The 24,225-nt window shown below is 41.5% G+C and overlaps 1 protein-coding gene and 1 pseudogene across 1 annotated transcript in view; both read right to left on the bottom strand.

Annotated features, from left to right (window-relative positions):
• The window catches only part of DIS3 (DIS3 homolog, exosome endoribonuclease and 3'-5' exoribonuclease), a 1,475,941-nt gene that overhangs the window by 814,900 nt on the left and 636,816 nt on the right, over positions 1-24,225 (bottom strand). The gene's annotated exons all lie outside the window — the stretch shown is intronic.
• LOC122803035 lies at positions 5,471-5,589 on the bottom strand (annotated as a pseudogene).

Here is a 24,225-nt window from a genome sequence, read left to right as displayed (position 1 = left end):
TACCCACATCTATAACCCCTACTGTATTACAAGTGCAATGGAAATTGGACCTAAAGACCCGATGATTGACCTATATCCGGTCCCCTTCCAATACCATCCTACATTGTGGCCAATTACCACACCTATAAGTGCTCCATTTTTTGTGTGTAATATTAAGCCCATAATCAATAGTAGGATGTTCAAAATAGGTTTTTTTAGGGTTTTGCCCCTTCTAAACACAATACGAAGTCTAACCTCAGCAACACTAGCTATTTCTTTAAATAAAGAAAATATGTTTCAATATTTATAAATGATCTCCCTAATGGAAGCTGCCTCATGGCAAAACTGGGTAATAAATGCCCCACCCAGTTCAAACCGGTCCCTACCTTTAGTTCTACTAAGCCCAAGCTCTCCTTGGACCGAATTCAAACTAATAAGGGGAATGATATCACCCTTGTTCCTTCTATCTTTAATGTCATTCATTACCTGTGACATTAAGCCAACAGGATACCCTCTACATTGAAAAATAGTACCCATTTTTTCACATTCCTTGACAAATTCATTCCAACTGGACACCATTCGGGCAAGCCGTATGTATTAGCCCTTCACTATCCCAGCCTTTTGATGGAAAGGATGATTACTTTCAAAATGAAAAATATTATTGCTATAAGTGGGTTTATGATATATTGTGCTGACCCATCTTCGGTTGACCACATCCTTGTAAATGGTGACATCCAAATAATTGATGGAACACAAATCAAATTGGTGGGTGAACTTCAAAAAAGAAGTAGAGGCATTTAAAAAACTAATAAAGCCTTCAATTTCATCCACTGTTCTATCCCACACAATAAAAATGTCATCCAAAAACCGGAGATACAAACTCCATAGTTTTACCCCAAAGTGTGGAAACAAAATACGTCTCTCCCACTGTAACAAAATAATGCTTGCTAAGATGGGGGCACAAGCCGCCCCCATTGCAACACCTCCTCTGCCTGAAGTATTGTCCATCTAAAAACACAAAATTATACTTAAGAACCAATTCCATACAAAGAACCAACACATTAATGGTGTTATTGTCAAGGACAGTACATTCGCAAATGAAATCATGAAACATTTCTAAACCCACTTTGTGGGGAATGACATTATATAATTCCACCACATCAATAGTCATGAAAACACAATTTTCCGAAAATTCCACCATTTTTATCTTCGTTAAAAAGTCCCAAGAATCTTTACATATATGTTCAAAGGACTCTAAATAGCTCTTTAGAATGAATTCAACATATTTACCATGGGGTGTGTCTTGGATTTTGTCACACTGACAATTGGCTTCATAGGCGGGTTATTTATACACTTAATGAATTTTGGGTATCCCAAAAATAACAGGTACAACAGGGTATTTTATTTGAAAAAAAAAAACAAAGACTTCCTAAGAAATCTCATCTTCACCCAACATGTCCTGTAAATAAAAATCAATACACTGATAGGGCAGTTTAACTTAAAGATGTTTCTTCATATAAATCACTGTTCTTAACATGAAATAACATTTTACTAATATAATCGTCTTACCCATAATGACGACCCCACCCCCTTTTTTGGGTTTCATAACCCTGAGCTGTTTGTTACTAGAGAGTTCACACAACAAGGCAGATTCTTCAGGACTTAAATTATCATGAACATATGAACTTTTGTATTTTAAATTCCTGAAATCAAATTCTACCAATTTGTTTAAAAATAATGAGTGGTAAAGGTAGTGGGGGATTGAATGTACTATTTCTCCTCAACACATTCCCTACAGAATGAACTTCCTCATTAAACTTAAGTGTGAAACACATTTTCCTAAGAAACAGTTTTAAATCAACAAGTAACTTTCAATTTTATAACTGGATGCAGGAACAAACAATTCGCCCCTACTAAGTAAATTTATATGTTCCATATTGCACTTGAAATCACTATAACTGTACAACATAAAAACCCCTGTACAGTTACGAACCATTTCTACAACTGCAGCTTGGGAATTAGAAGAAAAAAACATCACCAACAGTACTTTGCATAGCATTTTCGTCAAGGGAAAACGCATTGGAATAGTCTAAGTTCACCTCTGTTACCAATTCCTCTTGCAGTGATATTTCCCCTGTCGATAATTTCCTTGTTGGTAGTTCCTGGTGTTGTATTGTTCATTGTTGCCTCTGTTCCTCTGGTTCTCTATTTGTTTGGACCTCCGAGGCCTATTTACTTGATTCCTAGCTAAAGGGACTTCCATTTCAACCAATACCCGGTTATCTCGGTTGGGAGAACCCTCAGACTGATGCACATCATACATAGCTTTGTTCCTATTGGTTAAAGGGGGTTTTGGATACTCCTTCCTTTCCGCGTATGCTACGCGGTCTCTTTCAAATGTTTTCCTTTCATTGCTTCTCATTATTTCAATGTCCCCATCAACTTTTTTGGAAATGGCTAAATAATCATTTTGAAAGTTGGAGAATAGTAAGTCACTGTGACTGGCAATGTCCAACCTTTCAGATTCCACAATCAAGCCGTCAATCTCCCTTTGATTAAATTTCACCAGGCACTCAAGGAGCTCGCAATCATGTTGGTCAAAAAGTTATAAACGCTCAAGAAAGCACAAGAAAGTGTTTAGAAGAGAGAGATCAAGAAATGATCTCCACTGTACTTCCTTGGTACCAGAAAGATTCTGGAATAGAAAACTTTTCCTATGAAGAATTCTGGCACTCTTATTATGGTGTCCTGACCTAGTAAGTCCTGAATAATAGGATCAAGCAATGGAAGCTGGTTGACTGGTGGGACAGGCAGGCCTTTTAGAGAGTGACTGCTTTCCCAATACATGGCAAAGCCTTCTTTGATGATGGTCAAAAACGCATTTGTCTGTAGTAATCATTTCCCTAAAGGAAAGAGAAAGCAAACGTCTTTTGGATAGGACTGGGGTTAGTATAATGGTTAAGGTGTTTGTCTGTCGAACACAAGGTATAATTGTTCATCCTCACCTTTTGGGGGGGGGGGGATCAGGCTTAAAATGGCACACAAGGGCAGCTAGCCTAGTACCTACTTATGAAAAGGAGAGCAATAAACTAATATCAAATCCATGCTCAGAATTAAATGTTGACTTTTACTGGAAAATCTCACCCAAATTCTACCACAATTTACTGTGAGGGAAAGCTTAGTTTGTTTCTGCATTCTTGCATTTTATATTGCTTTAATGCCTTCTTCCATTCTGTATATTATTTTTTTACACTGTGTTTTACTTGTATTCTGGTTTTAATTGCTTATGTAAACTAGTAAAAAAATGACAGCTGCATCTCGTGAGTCGCACAGAAATTAGAACAACTCAAGTAAGGTTAACTAACTGTGAATTGAGGGTGGAGCTAGGACGTAAACCTTCTATTCAAAGGCTAAAACATTTCAAAGCTTTACTGGAAGTGCTCAGTCAGACTCTGCCACAACTTGCTGTGACAGAAAAGTTAGTCTGTTTCTGCTTTCTAATGCTTTGCATTGCTTTAATGCCATCTTCTATTCTGCATATTGTGATTTATTTTCTTTACACTATGTTTTACTTGTACTCTGCTTTTAACTCCATATTTAAACTAGGAAAGAGACCACAGTTGTCTCTCTTGTGAGTCACACAGAAATTAAGTTTTTCCTCACCATCCCACCCCACCGCTGCTGTGTTTTTAAACTGAACTGTCTTTCTAGTTGCCTGCCCCTTTTATTAATTTGACCACATATCTCCTTCCTTCTCCTCTTTCACTGGCTATTGTAAGTAAGCACAAAATTATCATTTTGTGAAATCGCTCCCCTTGAACTATTTGAATTTATTGGCCATCCCAGTGTATTCCACAGAACCAGAATATAATGTGCCTTCCTCCTCCTTTCGATCTTCCTGCTCTTTTAAAATTAATGGCTCCCCACTTAGATAGCTAAAGCTTACGTTACCACCGTACACACTGCAGCTCTCAAATTAACCAGTTTTTCCATCTCACCTTTAAAATCTGCAACATCTACTCTAAGATCACTAACTAGAGAGCCCACATTCTGCCTGTCAGTAGTCATTTTGGGATTAGTGCTTTTGTTTTGCTCCTGGTGAGAGAATGAGCCTAGGTACAGTATTATCTGGAGACTGCCGATCACTGGAAAGCCTAATAACTGCTTCATAGGTGACAGCTTGGAATTTGTGTTTATATTTTTGCTCCTAGTGAGAGAATGAGCAGAGTGCCTTGATCCCTGACTGTTTCTGGTTGGGCAGTGAGTGTCTGTACTTGACCTTCTTGACTCGTCTGGTTGCTATTCAAGGCATCTACCAGAAAAAGACTACAGACCCTTGCATCATCTGAGACAAGACTGTGGTTCACCAAACAGGCCGTGGCTTGCTTCTCATCTTGGGATTGCTGTTTTGCTTCTGATGAAACAAGAAGCAAAGCAGCACTGTATCCCAACAGTGTGAAGCTGTGGCGAGACAAACTCTAGTAGCAGCCAGGCAGTAGCCATTCAGCCAGCTCCTGCCTTTTCATCACACTTGACAAGCCAATTCTTTTTCTTTCAGTAAATACTGCTTGATTTGTGTAACTTCAGAATATCTGCTTTAATACTTTAACCATAAAGCATCTGAGTCTACTACTTATTTTCCCCTCAAGTGTTTGGCACTGCCCTCTACAGACACAGACACCTTGAGTCGACATTTGTCCTGTAAAACTCCAATGAAATTTCACCAATACCTAGTTGCACACCGGACAACTAGTTGCAGTGACAAGCACTGCCCTAGAATTGCAAACTGGATACTTCTGACTTTATATTATCAGAAGAAAGAAAAAGAAACTCTCCTGTAACTGCCAAAGGTGGTTTCAAAACCTAAGCAAAAGGCTCTGTAAAAATTGAAACACACCTCCAAAGGCTACTAAAAATTATGCTCTTCAGAATAAAATAAAAACTTTAATTAAGACAAACTGAGACGGAAAGCAATGAAACAAAGCCCTTGTTGATTTGTATAGAAGTGCTTTCAGCTTAAAGCCTTCCTCAGATCATAAAAAATCAGGTTCCACTGGGCTAAGATAAATGAATGAAACACCAATCATGTGGCTAAATCCAAGCCAACATCTTTTTTTCAAAGCAATGATTTCGCAGCCAATCAGCAACCTTGAAGGAAACACACCTCCAAGCTGCCAAACAAAGTCAATTTCCTTGAAGAAACAGCACATACTAGGCTAAGGCAGCCTTGACAACACTAATCAATGTTGATGTTACTACAGCCCCCCCCCCCCCCCAGTAAATACTTCAGGTTTATATAACTACGTAGGGCTTATATAAATATCAGTACTTTTTAAATGAAATTTAACAAAATAATCTAGTAGTTCTAACTCCATTGCTGAGACAGTCATTAATTAATTTCTCTTGGTTCAAACTGTCAAGCAAAATAAAAGACAAAGACATAGTGGAAATTGACTTCTTGTGCTGATAAGAACAAACTCCATGGGGTTTACTGGTTCAGCATCTGGTATTCACAGGCGATCTCCCATCCAAGTACTAACCAGGCCCGACCCTGCTTAGCTTCCGAGACCAGAAGGGATCGGGCACATTCAAGTTGGTATGGCCATAAAAGCAAAATCTGCTTTTTTGTGAAACAGATACATACCAAGCTAGAATAGCTTTTGTACCATTGGCCCATGTTACTATTCCACTGTTCATTTTCCCATTATTAATGGCAAAGACACATACAGATCTAATCAGTTCCTCTTGGTGAAAACTTTCCAAAGGGCATAACTGTTCAAAATCCATTGCAAAAAGAAAAATGTGCAGTCACTAGTTGCTTATCTCAGCACAGACTTTCTGTGCCATGAACCATCTTCCAACTATTAAAGAGACTTAAAGAATTCCAACATCAAGGAAGTGATTTCCTTTGCTCCTCAGTGCTTAATACTTCACTTATCTCCGTAAAACATCCTTATATTGAAAATTCTTTTCTTTAAGGTTAAGATAAACTTCACATTCCTTTGCTAGTAGATCAACTGCAGAGTCCTTTGTGCACTTGTTGACATATGGATATGCCCCTTGCCTTTAAAATCAGTTTAAGTGGCACAACTGCATTCAGGCCCGGAGGGTGATCTGCTCAGAGACTGGTAATCCAGTTCACCTCGCATATTTAAGCCCTGTTGCTTATATCTCCACCTCTAGGACCTTCAAAGACACTATCAATGGCTTTAAACATGAAGGAATGTATGGGATACTGAATTACATGATTTGCCAAAGAGTTTTTTGATCCTTATGCTGGATAGCTCTCAGATGGTGCAACACTCTGTCCTTGAATTTTTGGTTGGTTCTGCCTACATAGTAAGCAGAACACTTTAAACAAGTAGCTAAGTAAACAATATGTTTACTATTACAAGTAGCACTGCATGAAAAATGATATCCCAGTCCAGTAATGGGATGTTTGAATAAATAGCTGGTATCTATCACAGGGCAGGCTTTACACCTGCCACATTTAAAAGTTCCCTTCTTATTGATAGAACTTTTTCTGGAGAAACCATCTTTCATACACAGTAACCTTTTCAAGTTCTTTTTGTTTTTAAAAATGAATTTTGGCCTCTCTCCCACTATTTCTTTCAGTTTTTCATCTTGGGTCAACACTGGCAAAAATTTCTTGACAATGTTACATATATGCCTCGAATCATTACTATATGTGAGCATGAGACCAAGGGTTTGCTATCCTTTAGAACTATCACTGGATGGCCTTCTATGCTTTCCTGTTAGAAAAATAGGGTTGTCCTTTTCTTAAGTTTTCTGTTGATTCTGGTTTTATTGAGATGTTGATTCTGGTTTCACTGAGATATCTTTAGTTGCATAACTTCTTTCCTTTAAATGACACTCCAATTTAATTTTTTAGCATTCATAATCTGCCTTTAGTACACAGTCTTGAGATGCATGTGGCTTGATTCTCCATTATATTCTTAAAAACATGCCCAGGATGCATGCTGTTCCTGTGTAAATAATGGTTCCTCCATGTTTCTTAACTATGGATTGATGTCTCTATGCCTGATGTCAGATCCAGTTACATCTTCACATCTAAGAAATCAATTGTTTCTTTGGAACTATTGACTGTGAACTTAAGTCAGTAGAGTGGTTCAAATAATCTGTGAATAGCATCAAATGTGAATCAACACTTTTCCACAGTATAAGCATGTTGTCCACAAAACGTCCATAGAATATCAAGTTCTTTCCATGGATTTCTGTCAAAGTACATGCTCTTGCTCCCACTGTGCTAACACAAGGTTAAAGTAACTGTCCGCACAACGGGTGCCCATGGCTACCCCCCAGCGTTTCTAAAAGTATTCCTTCCCATAGATCACACCAAAGCAAAAACGAAACCAATAATCCAAGAAAAAACAGGTAGAATGCAGGCAGGAAAAACACGAACACTCCAGCCTAGGGCAACCAAATCCTTTATTGTTAAAACAACAAGATAAGCGCTTTTGTCTCACTTTTAGACAATCAAAGAGACTTCATCAGATAAAGAATTTTCCCAACTGCTTTCCTCTGCATGCAACACTTACTACAACCTCTTCTACTCTTCCTCTCTTTGCACAAGAATGAATAAATTTGTGTTCAATGATATGTGTTGCTGTGGCAACAATGTGACCAAGGCCGGTGTCTTCAACAACAACAGAATAGTAATCACCAGACTTCTTCATGTCCATAGAATATCAAGTGTTTGTTCCATGGATTTTTGTCAGAAAGTACATGCGCTTGTTCCCACTGTGTTAACACAAGTTTAGAGTAAGTATTCACACAACGGGTCCCCATTGCTACCCCCCAGCAATTGCTAAAAGTATTCCTTCCCATAGATAAAAACATTGTTTTTAACAATAAGTTCCAAAAGTGTACATATTAGATAAATGTTCCCATTCATATCTCTCAGAACCACTGTATTCCTTTGATGGCTTCAACCCCATAGGTATTGGGAATAACTGAAGAGGCTAGTGATGTGCTTGGTTACCAACAGCATCTTGGAGTAGTCTTCATTACTGTTCATGATGGAATATAGTGTGCTAAGAAAGCTACCTGTGCCCTTCAAGACGTGGTAGCTTGTGGTAACAGTTTCTTCAATTGTTCCTCAACATATATGGATAGGGGTTCTGCAATCCATCTCATACCTGCTACAATGGGGCAAAGTGGTGGATTTTGTCTATCCTGATGGATCTTTTGCAAGCCACTTACAGTCAGTACAGTTGGATTAGTACCTTCAAAAAAGTCGTATATTTCCTTAGTTAACTTGACCAGTCATCAGCAACTCGAAGAGATAATCTTTCACACGAGACCATTTTATTCAGATCACTTTTTATGATCTGTGTATAAGTTAGTGCATCAGTCAGCATTTCTTTCATTCGATCCTGATTCCATGGGGAGTCCATCAAAATTATGGCTCCTCCCTTATCTGCTAGTTTGATCACTATATCTTCTCTATTCCTTAGATTATTCAGTGCCTGTCATTCAGGTGCTGTTAGATTATGGACGTGTCTAAAACAATCACTTGCTTGTCTCAAGCTTCCTACTTCATTTTCACAGAGCTGAATAAATAAATCTACAGCTGGATGACTGACTGGTACAAAATTACTGGGTTTCTTATACGACTTAGTTCTTCTTCCTTGTTCTTTCCCAAAGATATCTGTCAGGGTGACATTCCTCCTGAAGTATCTAACATCCAATGCAAACTCACTTAAGTTCGAACACAATGACGGTATAAATGTGAGACCTTTGTTTAATAGCTGAATTTGGTCTCTACTCATTTCCAACCTAGATATATTCATTGTTTTTTCCTTTTCCTTTCTTGGCTCATGGATCTGGGGTTTCTGTACAAGTTCTGCTTGAGAAAAAAACGGTAAATTGTGAACTATGGGTTGATGGGCAGCTCCCTCTTTAGGTCTAGTTCCTTTGGCTAAGACAGCTTCTGTGAACTCTCTACCATTTACATTATTTGTTTATATACTTAATGTTAAATTTCTTTCAACATTTGGAGAGGTGGACAGTATATTTGCTGTTTCATCACTGTTGTTTCTATCCTGCACTCCTGTTGATTGTGCTGCAGCCACTGTTTCTTGGCTTTATTAGAAGATTGTTTAGATGCAAAATTTGTCCTCATTTCTCTCGGCCATTCAAAAATATGTCCTTGCTTAAAATCCTGTATGTCTCTAGAAAGCTTTATGAATCTTTTGTTCTTTTAATTTGCTGTCATATACATTCAAATTAAACTTCAAATTCTCCAGCTTACTTAGACTGCCATCCGACAATTCCATTTGTTCTAATTCCAATTGCTTGATTTTAATGTGTTTAGCTATACTCTCTACACAGGGTGATTCCTAGGGGAATGACAGTTAAATGCACGCCTAGCTATGGAAACAGTCATTGTCTCATATTTACTAGCAACTAGTTAATTCTCAAACAAACTGATATGGTATGTGAGAGATGCATTTACACAAAGTCAGTGGAGGCAAAGCTTTTACATAAGAGCACGCCTAACATCAATAAGGTTTTCAGTAGCACATATGCTGCACCCATCACACACAATTCAAAGCAGACACACAGACTCGCATATGCTGAGGCACTTAACCTTCCTAAACTCCAAACACTTCCTTGATGAAGTACACAAAACAAACACCCTCAGCAGCCCTGAATGCACTCTTTTAAAACAGCACACACACACATCAATACATACACAGGCACATCTCATGGAGCCTCTACTTCTAAGCCCATAAGGAAAGCCACCCCACATTCCACCATTTGGCCTTTGGAAACTCCACTGTGAGACACACTGTTGCCCTCTCACCAGACTGAGTAGAGAAAGTCACAGTCAGTTGCTTATCAAGGATCAGGACCTGCCATATTACACAGCACTTAGGTCATTGGCCACTAATAACAGTATGACTCTGCTTTACTCCATGTGGGGGTAAATGGCCTGACTCATACCTCCCTAGGCTATATGAACAGAGACATCATGGAGCTCTCGGAATATGTATCCCAAGCTGATATGAGCCTAGCACTGAGCACAATTTTACCTTCACCAAGGGATGGTGCCACAATACAAACAAAAGATGACTGACTTTAATAATTGGCTTAGTTTCTGGTGTCATTCTAAGGGGCTGCAATATTTATTTGTGAGAATGGAAGGAGATGGTCAACATACCATGCTACTTTGCCAGGGATAGTCTGCACCTCTCCTCTCTAGGCTTCCGAATATTAGCTAAAACACTGTTCTTCCCACAGTGTCTTTTTAAGTAATGCCAAACTGAAAGTAATTCCAACATAGCAAGTCAAAACCAAGAAAATTTAAAGCTTATTGCCCAATAGTAGGAGTCTAAAGAAGAACAGCACTCCCTACAAGCTCTCCTCACTCTAGATAATCCTGACGTCTGCGCAGTCACTAAGACATGGTTTAAAGCCACAGACAGCACACCAATAGTGCAAGGTTATAATGCCTTCCACACATTTAGACCAGCTACTAAATGGACAGAACTAAAGGTGGCGATGCCTCGATTTACATTAAGAATAAATATACCTACATTACATCAAAAATAAATATACACTTGAGCTTCTGCATGTTCAAATCATCATAAACAAAATCCAATACTACTTCCTTGCAAGCTATAGGTCTCCCTCTACAACCCAGGAAACCTATACAATGTATTTAAACTTATTAGAAATGTACACCATCCAATCCAATACCATATTCATGGGCGACTAATTACCCTACTATTAACTAGGAATCATATACAACACCAAACTTACAGGCACAGAGTTTCCTGGATTTTGTAAAAACAGACTCTCTTGACCAGACTGTCACTGGAACAACCAGGGATGAAACCATACTGCATCTGGCCTCACCAGCACTCTCCCATACTAGTGAAGATCATATTGTATCTGGTCCATTAATATGGGAGAATGCTGCACAATTCCTAGTGAATGTCTTCTCTGGTAAGGTCAGACCACAAAACAGTCTCCTTTGAAGTAAAAATAAAACCTGTAATCCCAGCTAACGCTTGAATTTTCAGCAACTACTCTCAGGCTAACTTCCTAGTATTGAGTGATAACCTGGCAAAATTTCAAGCCCTATAAACCCAGAGTATACTGCTGCCTATGCAGAACTGTCCACAGAAACCTTGTACAAGCATTTTAATAGCTGCAGAGAGGCAAGTGTACCCATCAGGAAGTAGTACATAATTAACTCAAAAAAATAAGCTACTCTGGTGGAATCGCATCATCAAGAGGCTATAAAACAGAAGGAAGAAAATCAGGGCAAAAAAGTAGGAGGTGCAGCACCCAAACGGATAAAAGCACTCTCAACAAACTAAACAAACAAATCAGAGGACAAATAAAGTTTACTAATGCCAAATATCAGATAAATTTGGTCTCCTGGGCCAAGGACAACCACAAGGCATTCTTGAGCTATGTCAGAACCCTCAAAGGCAATACATAATTGTATGCAGAGCCCATTGTATATGAAGCCACCTATACTGTGCCAGAAGATACAGCAAACCTACTGGCTGACAAATTCAGCTCCAACTTCACCCCCCCCTCCATCACCCTTTCCTCAGGAAATACCATTGAATGCAACTCTCCCTGCTATCAACTAGGGAACAGGTCCTTAATGCTGTCTCTAATGCCAAGAACACTACATCAATGAAACCAGACAATATCCAAGGATGCTTTCTAAACAGCATGCATCATGATGTATCAAGCCTTCTGGAATTCCCCTTTGTTATCTCCATTATATTCAGAACCACTGGCAAAGAACATAAGGGACTCAGAAATTCAAGGAGATCATTGATATGGCAGTCAAGAAGAGCAGATTCTATTTGCAGATGACATTATTTTAGACCTGACAAAACTAGAAAGAGACATTACAGTGATATGGAACATTTTGAGACAGTTTTGTATCTTTTCGAGATACAGAATTAATGATGCTAAACAAAGGCAATAATGGTAAATTATTCACCCACACACAAAATGGTTCAGCGATATCCTTATTTATGGGGACATGGTAAAATGAAGTATTTAGGAGTACGGATTAAACATGATTCTGGTGTGGCAGCCAAGGATATGTGGGAAGAGACTAAATAAAAGAATACAAAAAAAAAGAAAATGGAAGATTTATTATGGATAGTAAGATACAAGCCAGTCAAATTGTTTTTAGTCCATTTAGTTTTATAGATACAAGCAGTCAAAATGTTTTTAGTCCCTTTACTTTTATACACAAGTCAGGCCTATTTTTATCAACCAGAGAAGTTGCGGAGAGTAATTAATAAAGAGCTGAAGGACTTTTATCTGGGAGGGGAAGATGACAAGAGTCAAGTAGGATAAGCTGATTCTTCCAGTAAAACAGGGTGGATTGGGATTACCCAATTTGAAGGGGTATTTCAGAGCTATGCCGTTAAGGCTCCTATACATAGCACAAGCAGAAAAAAAGAAGTTATGTACTCACCATAACGTTCCATGTTTGTAGTCCAGCTCACCCTTCATTCTCGGCTCCGACTCGGCCTATTTACAAACTGGAAGTCGTCTAGTTGGCTCATGGCTATAGTTAGGTATCCCATGGTGCACCAGTACAATCCCCAGATCTTGTTTGCTGCTAATTCAGAGAAATAATAACAAACATACAGAAAGAAGCCAATACTAAAAAGGTCTCCATAAAATAATGATAACAATATTTTTCTGTCTCTGGGTACTTCCAGGATGGAGGTAGGAAGGTGGGTTTGTAAGAATGAAGGGCGAGATGGACTACAAATATGGAATGTTATGGTGAGTACATAACTTCTTTATGTTCTGTTGTCCTATCTCTCCTTCATTCTTACATATGGGACGGCGTCCCTAGCACCTTATTCTTGGGTGGGTCAAGGAAAAATACATCTGAGTACCGTGGAACCAAAGGATGCTCTAACCCTGGAGGTTAAATCCAATTTGTAATGAGTAATAAATATGTGAGGGGTAGCCCAAGTTGCTGCTGCACAAATATTATCAAGTGGGACTCCGGCTTGAAAGGCTGCAGAGGTAGACTGAGATCTTGTAGAATAAGCCTTGATTTTAAAGGGTAAAGGTCTACCCTCAGAGTTGTAATGTAAGCTATACAGCTAGAAATCCAATTTGAGAGTGTTACTTTGGAAACTTTTAAACCTCACCTGGATTCGGAGAAGGAAATAAATAATTGATCTGATTTCCTTAGTCCAGTGCAAATAAAAACGTAATTGTCTATGGACATCCAACTGATGAAAAGTAGTTTTTGTTTGTACACATAAATGTAATGAGAGAGGATTTCCATTGCTGCAGTCCTACTATTGGGTATAGTCCGCCATCCCAGGCCCGAATACAGAGTATAATATGGGCGCGGGTCAGGGCGATTAGGACTGACGCCAGCACGCCAGGTACTAATCGCGCATGACCGCGCCATATCAGATAGGAAGGTGATAATGCTTAGAGAAAGTATGCACTGAACTCCAAGTAGCTGATGGGAATAAAAAATGCAATGCAAAAGCCAATCCACCTAGAAATAGTTTGTTTTGACACCGGCTTGCCCTGGTCCATACTCAAATAGGGCTAGAAAAGCCATAAATTCTTTAGGCTCAGAAATCTCCAAATTCCAGTACCTTTGGAAGAAGAGGCAGAGGTGTCAATTTCTGAAATACATGACAGTTGTGTTGTCTTTTCCACCCATCACCTATCTCTTGCCCCTTGCCTCTTTGTCCAGTGGGGTTAGGATTTTTAACCCACAGCCCCTTAGCACCTTTAGGCCCCTGAACAACAGTTTAGGGGTCCGCCCTAGGACTCTTAAACAAATACTTATGGCGTCGGGCACCTCTGAAAATGAAAAGGAGGAGGAGAAGTGAAGGCATGGCATCATCCACATCAGAATCAGAATAATGAGGACTGCAAATCTTCTTCCCAGAAGATTCAGAAACCCCCTGAACTGTGTTCAAAACTGTCAAACTTGGTTCCCCCTCTAGGCCTCTTATCAGGGCTAGAAGCCTGACTGTGGCTGAAGAGCTGAAGTTAAAACAACCTAAGGAAAAGTTTTGGCAAGAGAGGAAGGCTCTAATAGTTATGGGAGAAATAGTTACCTGAGAAGCCCCCTCAGCCTGGCCTGCCTCCAGAGGAGAGTAAGTTTCCTAACTGTAGAAACTCCTAACTCCTGGCATAGAAACTCCTAAAAACTCTGGTATCTAAAGAACTCGCATCCGAAGCGACCGGACTGCGGTTCATCGCTTCTAGGGCTTAGGCTTCTGTTTTGTCCTTGAGCTGCGGGGAGCCGCCGGAGCGGATATAATTAATATAATTCGCAACGCAAACAACACTAATCTCTAGTCTAACCTCCTCCTAATAGCTAGTGTTGTTAAACTTAGCAAAGGCTGCAACCAACAAACAACGCCTGCTCAGGCCCTAAACAAGGTATACATAATGTATGGTAATCCCTATGCTAGCCAATTACTTATATCTGATGCGGTCCTGTCGGGAAATTTTTCAGAATAAAACAGAAACCTCGCAAAACTGCTTCTGCACGGATCGCTGCATAAAATCAACCTTGACAAAGAGGCCCGCGATCGCGCGATCATCATGCGCGTGACGTACTGGCGTCTAATGCGCAGTCCCAACGTCAATACCTTATCAGCCTTATACGGCCGACTGGATGCGGACTATACCCAATAGTAAGGACTGCAGCAATGGAAGACGAAGAACATCCTGTATTCAGCTGCGTTGGAATGATATGGAAAGAACACTGGGAGGTCTATGGATTGATTCAAAGTGGCATGGGAACAGACCTTGGGAACAAAGGAAGGATTAGTACGAAGAGATACTCTGTCTTTGTGAAAATTCAGATAAGGGGTTTTTACAGACAATGCTTGTAACTCTGACACCCATCTGGCCGACGTGATAGCCAACAAAACAAAAGTCTTCCAAGGCAGGAATTTCAAAGGGGATGAATGGGAAAGCACAAAGGGCAGAGAAGTCAATTTGGATAGCACAAAATTTAAATCCCATGAAGCAACAGGTTCTTGAAAGGGGGGGTCTTAAAGTGGCACCTTTAAGGAAAGTTTTGCACAGCCTATGTGATATCAGATCCAAATCTTGAAAGCCTACATGAAAATATGAAATTGCTATCAATTGAACCCTGATAGCGGCAGCCGCAGATCCCTGGTGGAAAAGCTCAGACAGGAATTCCAAAACCACTGGAATGGAGGCGGTATAAGGGTTAACATTCTTTTTCTCCGCCCAGAAAGAGAATCACTTCCATTTACTGGAATATAGTCTCCTAGTGGAAGGTTTATGAGAGGACGTAAGGATATGAGTCACAGAGGGTGAGAAGTCATAAAGCCTGACTAGGGATGGAACTGGAGCAGCCACACTGTCAAACTGAGGGTGTGTAAGGAGGGATAAAGCGAGCCTGACATGTGAGTCAAGATATCCGGAAATGGGTCCAGAATCCAAGGATCATCTAGGAGAAGAGGCCCGAGAAAGGGGAACCAAACCTGACGAGGCCAGTAAGGAGCAATGAGGATCAGTTTGCTTCCCAGCCGTTTTGCTTTCTGAATAACCTTGGGTATGAGAGGAAAAGGAGGAAAAGCATAAAGGAGAGCCAGAGGCCAATACGAACAAGTGTGTCTCTCAGTGACTCCCCCGGAGGGGGGATGAAGGAGAAGTAGCTGCTGCATTTGGCATTGATCGGGCAGGCATCACAGCAAGACTGTCCCCACCTGTGGAAAATCTGCTCCGCTATTTCCTGTTTCAGAGACCACTCGTGAGGCATCAAAATTGTCCAGCTGAGCTTGTCTGTTATCACGTTGGTTGTCCCTGGAATGTGCGTTGCCACCAGAAAATGCTGGGAAGATATCGCCCATTTCCAAACTCGAATGGCCTCTTGACAGAGTGGGTAAGATCTGGTTCCGCCCTGTTTGTTGATATACCATACTACCGACATGTTGTCTGATTGTATTGCAACAGTCCCCAGAGGCAGAAGGTCGTGAAGTGCTTGCAACACCAGGAGCACCGCTCGCATCTCTAGAATGTTGATATGCAGGTGAGCCTCGTGATCTTGCCATGTGCCTTGGACAGTCCTGCCTAGATAATGCCCCCCCCCCATCTGTGAGGCATCCGTGGTCACAGTGGCAATGGGTTGGCAAGGAACAAATGAAGTGCCCGTGGTTAACTGACTGGGTAGAGTCCACCAAATGGGGTCCATCTTGCAAGAGTCTGTCAGCAGTATGTGATGAGATAATGGTAGGTGCTGAAAGGACCATTGGGATGACAGGAGCCACTGAAGAATCCTCATGTGTAGTCTGGCTAGTGGCACTAGTAATTTGATGGAAGCCATGGTCCCTAGAAGCTGCAGAATAGTCTTGGCTTTGATCTTTCATAAGGGGAGAAGACACTGAATTTGAAGAACCAATTTTGGGCCCTTTCTACAGGAAACCGAGCCAACATGTCTACTGTGTCTATCTCTGCGCCTATAAAAATCACAGATTGAGAGGGCAATAAGGCAGATTTTTCCCAGTTTACAGAAATTCCCAACTGGGCACAAAGCTGAATGGTAGCGTCCCTGGTCTGAAGAAGTAGATGTCTGGTGGGGGTGGTCAAGAGCCAATCGTCCAGATATAGAAACATCTGGAATCCTCGACGTCTCAGGTGAGCTGTCACTACTGCCATACACTTGGGTGAACACCCTGGGCCCTGGGGGCTGTGGTGAGACCAAAGGGCAGATCACAAAACTTGTAATGACTGGCTCCCAGCCAGAAGCGTAGATGACTCCTCGACACCCTGTCCATTTTTAAGTGGTAGTAGGCATCTTGGAGATCTATTGAGCACATCCAATTGTCTTTCCCTAATAATGGGAGTACAGACTGCAGTGTCACCATCCAGAACTTGTCCTCCTTTATTGATTCATTCAATCTGCTGAGGTCCAAGATGGGCCTCTAGTCCCCTGTACGTTTTGGCACCAAAAAGAATCTGGAGTAAGTTCCAGATCCTATTTAATCTGCTGGGACGGTTTGGATGACTCTTTTTGATAGCAACTTGTTGACCTCCACAATTGCCTGATCCCTGTGATTGGGTGGAAAATCCGGGATCCTCTTGGGAACAAAAGGTGGAAGAGAAAAGGGTATGACATAACCTCTAGTAATAATTCTTTGTATCCATTTGTCTTGAGTGATACTTAGCCAGGCTTCTGGATACAAAGAAACGAGACCCCCGACCGACCCCAAAGAAGCACAGTTGGGCCCCACATCAGGACCGTTGGTAAGGCCGGCCCCGAAAGGAATCGCGACCTCCCTGGTTTTGTGGTCCGCCCCTGCCTCTAGGGTGATGTCTACCATTTCCTTCTCCTCCTTCTCTGCCTCTGAAAGAGGAGTCACCCTGTGCACCCTGGAAAAACCTCTGGGACTTCTTGAACCACATTTTACCGCCCCTCTGACCCTTAGGGTACAGTCTAGAGGTTACAGTAAAACGTACTCCCACAGCAGAGCGTATTTTTCCTTATTGCTCACACTGGGTGAGAGTGTTCTTTACCTTGGGTCCAAATAATGAGGAACTGTCAAGGGGGCATTGGTAAAAGTAGACTTGAACAGTTCCGCAAAATTACACAAACGCATCCAGGAATGATGTCTTAGGGAAATTCCTAAACCCGCTGCTCTACATGCTCCATCGGTTGCATACGAGATAAGCCTCATGGATGAGCTGATGATAGAGTTCAAGGTGGACAACTGGGCAGACACCTTGTCAGGGACTCCCTCAGTACATGTACCTTGTAGAGAATCTCCTATCTCCTTAAGGAGATCTCTCTGAAGCCTCGTGAAGTGTGTAAGGTAGTACAGCGATCTAAGGGTAAATGCCACTGAAGAGAAGATGCGCTTCCTGTATCTGTCCATCTTTCAAGACTCCTTACTCGGCGGATGAACAGAAGAAGTTTCTGCTAGCTCCTTCTTAGTGGCCGCCACCACCACCATGGCATCTACGGAAACACCTTTAGACAAAAATTCCTTTTCTGGGGGTGCAGAAAGAAACTTATTTGGTCTCCTGGGGACTGGCTCCACGGCATAAAGAGTATCCCACACCTTTCGACTAACCAGCTCCATTAGTGTGTCGAAGGGTAGAGACACGCAAGAGGCTGAAGGTTGAGACTCGAAAGCCTTCAGGTACACTGACTCCTCATTAGAGGGGGTTACAGTGGGCAAGCCGCACCTCTGCTTAAGGATTTCCAGGATGTCTACGAAGGAAACATCATCAAAGGACAACTTGGGGGACGCTTCTGACTCCTCGAGGTCAGTGTCAGAGGTCAGAGACTCATCCTGGGAGTCTACATGCTTCCTCTTACATGTTCTCTTCCGTGGGAGCTCCTTGGAAGGATATTCCAGGGAGGTCTTGGAAGAGTGGGGGCCACCGGTCGGTGGCTTCTGAGGCTGTGGGTCGCTGCTGTCCAAGCAGAGAGTAGGAGCTGTGACAGAAGTAGGTGCCCTACGGGGAAGAGTGTCGGTACCCCTGGTAGGAGCTGAAGATCGGGACAGCACACTCCTCATCATCTCAAATGCCAACCTCTCTGGCTCCGAAGACCTCCTCGGCTCCGAAGAAACCAAGGATGCCATTGGTTCCAGAACCATCGGCTCCAATAAAGACATAGGATCCGAACTTACCCTCGCCAATGCGCTGAGAGGGAGGCTCAGAACTGAAGAGGTTCGGTTCCAGGTGTCCCTTTCGGGGCCAACCAGTGAGCTTCGGCTCCTAGACACCACGGACAGCACAGAGAGTGTTGGAGCAGAACACGGCTCAGAAACAGCCACAGGGGGAGATGGAGCCGAGGGTTCCACCAGCAGTATCAAACACTCCGGCTCCGAAAGGCCAGCATGGCTCGGAAAAGGAATGACCGAAGGGGGCTTAACGGACTCAATTGGCCCCGGAACCGACTGGGTAGGAGCCAACAACAATTTTGGTAAGGCACGACTTCAAAAGTCTCAGCACTACCCTCTCCACATCTTCTTCCGATAAACTCCTGGAAGACCTGGAGGACAGAGTAGGAGAACGGAATCTCTGCAGTATTGGTGACTTTAATGTAGGGGAGACTGGTAGAGATTCCATACACCGGCTCCGTAAAATAGTCTCAGAGGTTGGCTCCGAGCTACTTTACTTGGCACCGACCGTGTAATCACAGTACAACTCTCAATTGCCTTCGAACTCTGTGGAGCCGATGAGACAGTGGACTTATCACACACAGTAATTTTAAGAGTCGGCTCCGAGTCACCAGCCGGTGCCAGGGAGGGCCTCTTAGAGGACTTGGACTTTTCCTTCTTAGATCCCTGAGATCTATCAGAGGTGGAAGGGCTAGCCAGACCTTCCTCAAAAAAAGGTTTTAGGAGACGTTTTAGGATGACCTTATTTTTTTTTTCTTGCAACTCCCTAGCACTGAAAGAGTGGCACAATAAGCAAGTTTCCTGTAAATGGATGGCCCCAAGACAGTAAACACAGTTACTGTGGCCATCAGTTATAGACATATTCTGTGAGCATTTTATGCATTTTTTAAAGCCAGATGGCTTATGGTCCTTGCTTTCCTTAGACATTCTCATAGAAGATGAGCTCACACACACACACACACACACACACACACACACACACACACACACACACACACACACACACACACACACACACACACACAGAAAGAAAAAGGGAGGACTAGGTCCCCTAACTTAAACAGGCCTAGCCCTACAGGAACAGTAAAGGCACACCACGATGACTAAGTCCTCTAACTTAAACGGGCCTAGCCTGGGCAGGAATAAGGAACGAAAAACTAGGTCTTCTAACTAAAACAGACCTGGGGGGAATAGAACAATAAGAAAAACTCGCACACACTCAAAATAGGAATGAAGTGTAAATTTTAGAATTTACTAAACAAGGTGAACAGAACCTAGTTCTGTTTGCAACACTAATAAAATTAGCAAGCGGAAATCCGCAAAAAGCTAAGACTTATGACTACTTAACACACACAGCCTTAACTGAGCGCAAAAGGCACCTACAATTACTAATATCTAATTATTAAACAAGAGAAACTGGCACACAGGATACCAAATATTACAAAGCCAAAAGGCCAACTGTACTAAAGGAAACTGCACCCAAACGGCGCACTAATAAATGCTAACTATTCTAATCTTGCAAACTACACTAACTATGACTATACAATGTTATATAACACTATTAAAGGTAAGACCAGAGAATAATCCAAAAATTTTGAATAAACTTTGAATAAATTTGAAAAACTTAGCCAGAGCCAAGGAGAAGCACAACCAAACTCGTCAATGCGGCAAACGAGATCTGGGGATTGTACTGGTGACCATGGGATACCTACCTAGCCAGAGCCAACTAGAAAACTTCCAGCTTGTAAACAGGCCGAGTTGGAGCAGAGGATCGTCTCTGAACATATATATATAAGAATGAAGGCGAGATAGGACTACAGAACATCTAGAATTCAAAGTGGAAAGGGATGATGTTGAAAAAGGGGGTAGCTCAGGAAACAGAGAGACTAGGATTTTGAATGCAGGCCTTTAAGGAGAATAACAATAATCATACAGAATATTATCTCCATAAAATAGCAAAAAGTATTCTAACTAAGCCAAGACGGGAATGGAGAAAGGAGATTCTGTCGAAAGGGATGACTTGAAATAGGGATATAAACAGGCAAGAAGGGGCTGGAACTTATCAGAGAAAACTTGCAAAGGTACTAAGGTATTGGGAGCAAATAACTACAGAGGGAAAGAGGATAAAATGGGAAGATGCCAAGAATTTATCTGGATTGCAGGTTAGAGATTGTCTTCCCTATCAAGGATTGATATGAGAGTATATTCAAAGAGAAAGAAATAGGGGGGTCCTAAACGAAAGACCAGCGGAGTTTTTAGTACAATCTAGAACAGAAGCTGCCATTAAAAAAAGAATAATTAGTACAGCATATAAAATATTGCATAATTATAATAATCAATCAGAGGAGGTTAGAAAAGATTGGGAAGAGACTAGATAAGCAGTTCAATGGGAAGATACATCCATGTCTCCTAAATATGCAACAAAATTTATAAGACGTAGAATTTTTGCTTGGAAAGAAAGAGGTAATTGGCAACATATTCTCTGGGAATGCAGTGAGTTGGCAGACTTTAACGATTCCCTACAGGATGCACTGTCGGAGATGCTGGATGGGCAGACTGGTGTGACAAGGGAGATGATTTTTCCTAAGTTGTGAGACAGAATCAGAATTGTCTAGACATGGTAAGGCCTTGCTGTCTCTAATTATGGTGGCTACCAAAAAAAACAGTTATTAGAAAATGGAAATCAAAATCTAAACCAACTATATTAGAAGTAGTAAATATAATAACAAAAATAAAACAACTGGAACTGAGATCTTTAGAAAAAGGTAGAAGCAAACTTCATAGGAAAAAATGGGAATTGTGGGAATAATACATACATAGGAGGAATGAGTTTTAAAAGAAGGCAGAACTTACATGAGCTATGTGATGTCTGACTGAAACCAATTGGGTAGAATATAAATGATGTATAATGTTTGTAACTGGAATTGTGTCAGTATGGTTTTTGAAGTAAAATGCTAGCAACTAGGATTGTGTCAGTGTGGTTTGTTTTCATTTACATAAATGTAGGATTGCTTATATTGTAAGTGATTGTTTTAATAAAGATGTTTATTGTTTAAAAAATGGGACAGGAAATTAATAATTTATGCAATGTTGCGTAGGTTATATAATATATAGCAATATACGTGAAAAATAATGTTTGTAAATTTTAACTTAATACAGTTTGACTACTTTCATACAAATGTAAATGTGACTATGTCACGTGATAATTCAATAAAGGTGTTTAAAAAAAGCCTTCTGGAATTGCTATTTAACAGCAGCCTTCAAACAGGTTTCATGTCTCATGAAAGGAGACCAGCAAGAGTCATCCCTCTGCACAAAGATGGGCTATCTACAGACCCATAAGTCTCACTAGTCTCATATGTAAAGCCATGGAAAGAATTATCATGGAAATGATCAATAATGACATAGGAAACATCCAGGCACAGGACCAAACCCAGTCTGGTTTCATCAAGGGCAGGTCATGCTGCTCAACCTGGTGGATTTCTTTGAGAAGGTCATCAAAGCAATGGATGAGGGCAAAATGGTTCACACTGCTTACCTTAACCTGGCCAAAGGCATCTGACACAATACCCCATTCGGGCATTGCTGAAAAACTTAAGAGGTTAGGTACAAACCCTTATGTCGCCAGTGAATAGCCAGCTGACAAGACCCCAAGAAGTTAGATTTGGGGAGTCCACCTCCCAAACAGGCCAGTCACAAGTGGAGTCCCTCATGGACTGGTCCTGGGGCCACGTCTTTTTGGCATTTACTTCTTTGAAGTCAAGGCCAATGTTAATGGCCTCTGGCTGACTAAATTTACAGATGATTGCAAATTAGGAGCTGTCACTGAATCGCCCACTGACACAAGTGTTCTCCAGGAAGGGCTGACACAGGGCTAACACAGACAAACAACTGGTGTCAGCGCCATAGACTAAAACTAAATGTCAAGAAACATATAACAGTACCCTTTGGGAAGTCATCCACCCCTGGTAACTATCATATTGACAACACACCCTTAGGAGTTGACTCGGTAGTTGGGGACTTGAGGACACATACAGACACACTAATCTAGCCTTTGACCATCATGAGTCTTCAGTAGTGATAAAATCATTCTGTGTCATGCAACTTATAAACAAAGGTAGGGCATTTATGTCCAAGGAAATCATTGTTTTACTGTATTCAGCATTCTTCAGACCTATCACGGAGTACAATACCCCCTTTGGCATGTATCTACCCAAGCATATCCAATAAATGGAACATCCACAGAGTTTCCTCACTAAAAGAATACGAGGTGTAAATAACATGTCCTTTGCAGAGTGCCTCAAGGCACTATCCCTGTATTTGGTCTCCTACAAGCTGTTGAGGGTAGATCTATGACTGGCATACAAGGCATTGTCAGACCGTGCTCTGCTGGACCTCCTGCATATCCACAAAATAAACAGTGCCAGAATTACCCATTCTAAAGACTTAAACCTTCCTTGTGATATAAACAGGACCTGCTGGACAGACACACATGTATCCCAGAGACTTCTTCTCTGGAACAGACTCCCCATCAGTGTGAAGCAGAGTTACTTTCTAACCAATTCAAGTGCAACTTGGGACAACTGGATGGGAAACAGGAAAGTCACCCTGGTTTGGCACCCACTTCTCTAATGGACACGGGCTGCCTGTAAATGGTTCATCTCCCAGACCCCTGCTTGCAAATGTTTCACCTCCCAAGCCCCTGCTTACACTTTTCAAGGGTACCAGAACTTGTCAGAGATTTGCGATGCAAGACTAGGTTTGAAAAGGCCCATATGGTTGTTAGCCTAGTGAACACCTATGAACCTAAGAGGAGTACAGTGGCTGAGGAGATGGGAGGGGGTATCAGGGAAGGCAGTCACAGGTTTTTAGTCCAAAGGGAAGGATTCCCTATGAGGTTTGTCGGGATATCTTTTTCTTGGTGCTTTTCTTTGCAAGTGGACCTAGGGTCCCCTCTTAGCAAAAGACGTAGACATGGCTGGGTAGCTTCTATGGTATCTAGGGACTGTAGAAAGTATAATTTGTCTACAGTCTTTCATAGTCTTGCTTGCACTTGTAGGGTTTTGAAGAGACTAGCAGGCTGTGGACTCAACAAGAGATCATTCTCCAAGGGCAAATCTAGGATTTTAGATTTGAAGTCCTCAAGGATGGTCTGACTGTGTAGTCTTGCATATTATCTGATGACAGAGCCCATGACGGCAGCCCTGGAGGTGGCATCCACAGCATCATAACTGCATTTAATGCCGTTTCTGGCTATTTGTGCACCTTGAGACAGCAAAGCCTGCATTTACTGCTTAGAATCCACTGACTGTGGGTCTGACATAACATTTAGCAAAGACAAGATTGTAGTACAGGCAGCAAGTATTTGGTCATTTGTGTCTGGTAGTTAACATTTCTGAAAGCTAGGGTGGAGGAGATGTAGGCCTTTCTTACCCACCTATCTATAAGCCCTACTATCCTTGTCTGTCAGAAGCAGCTTAGACGGCTTATCCAAAGAAAGAGACTGCAGCAAGGTCAGCCACAGGATACTTATACAGGTATTTAAGGTCATCAGGTACCTTATAAAACCTGTCTGGTCTTT

Source organism: Protopterus annectens, chromosome 5.part0 (genome assembly GCF_019279795.1).
Source record: "Protopterus annectens isolate FY-2018-M chromosome 5.part0, PAN1.0, whole genome shotgun sequence".
Classification (NCBI taxonomy): domain Eukaryota; kingdom Metazoa; phylum Chordata; order Ceratodontiformes; family Protopteridae; genus Protopterus; species Protopterus annectens.
The sequence above is the reverse complement of the archived record's forward strand: the minus strand, read 5'-3'. Positions and strand labels throughout refer to the sequence as shown.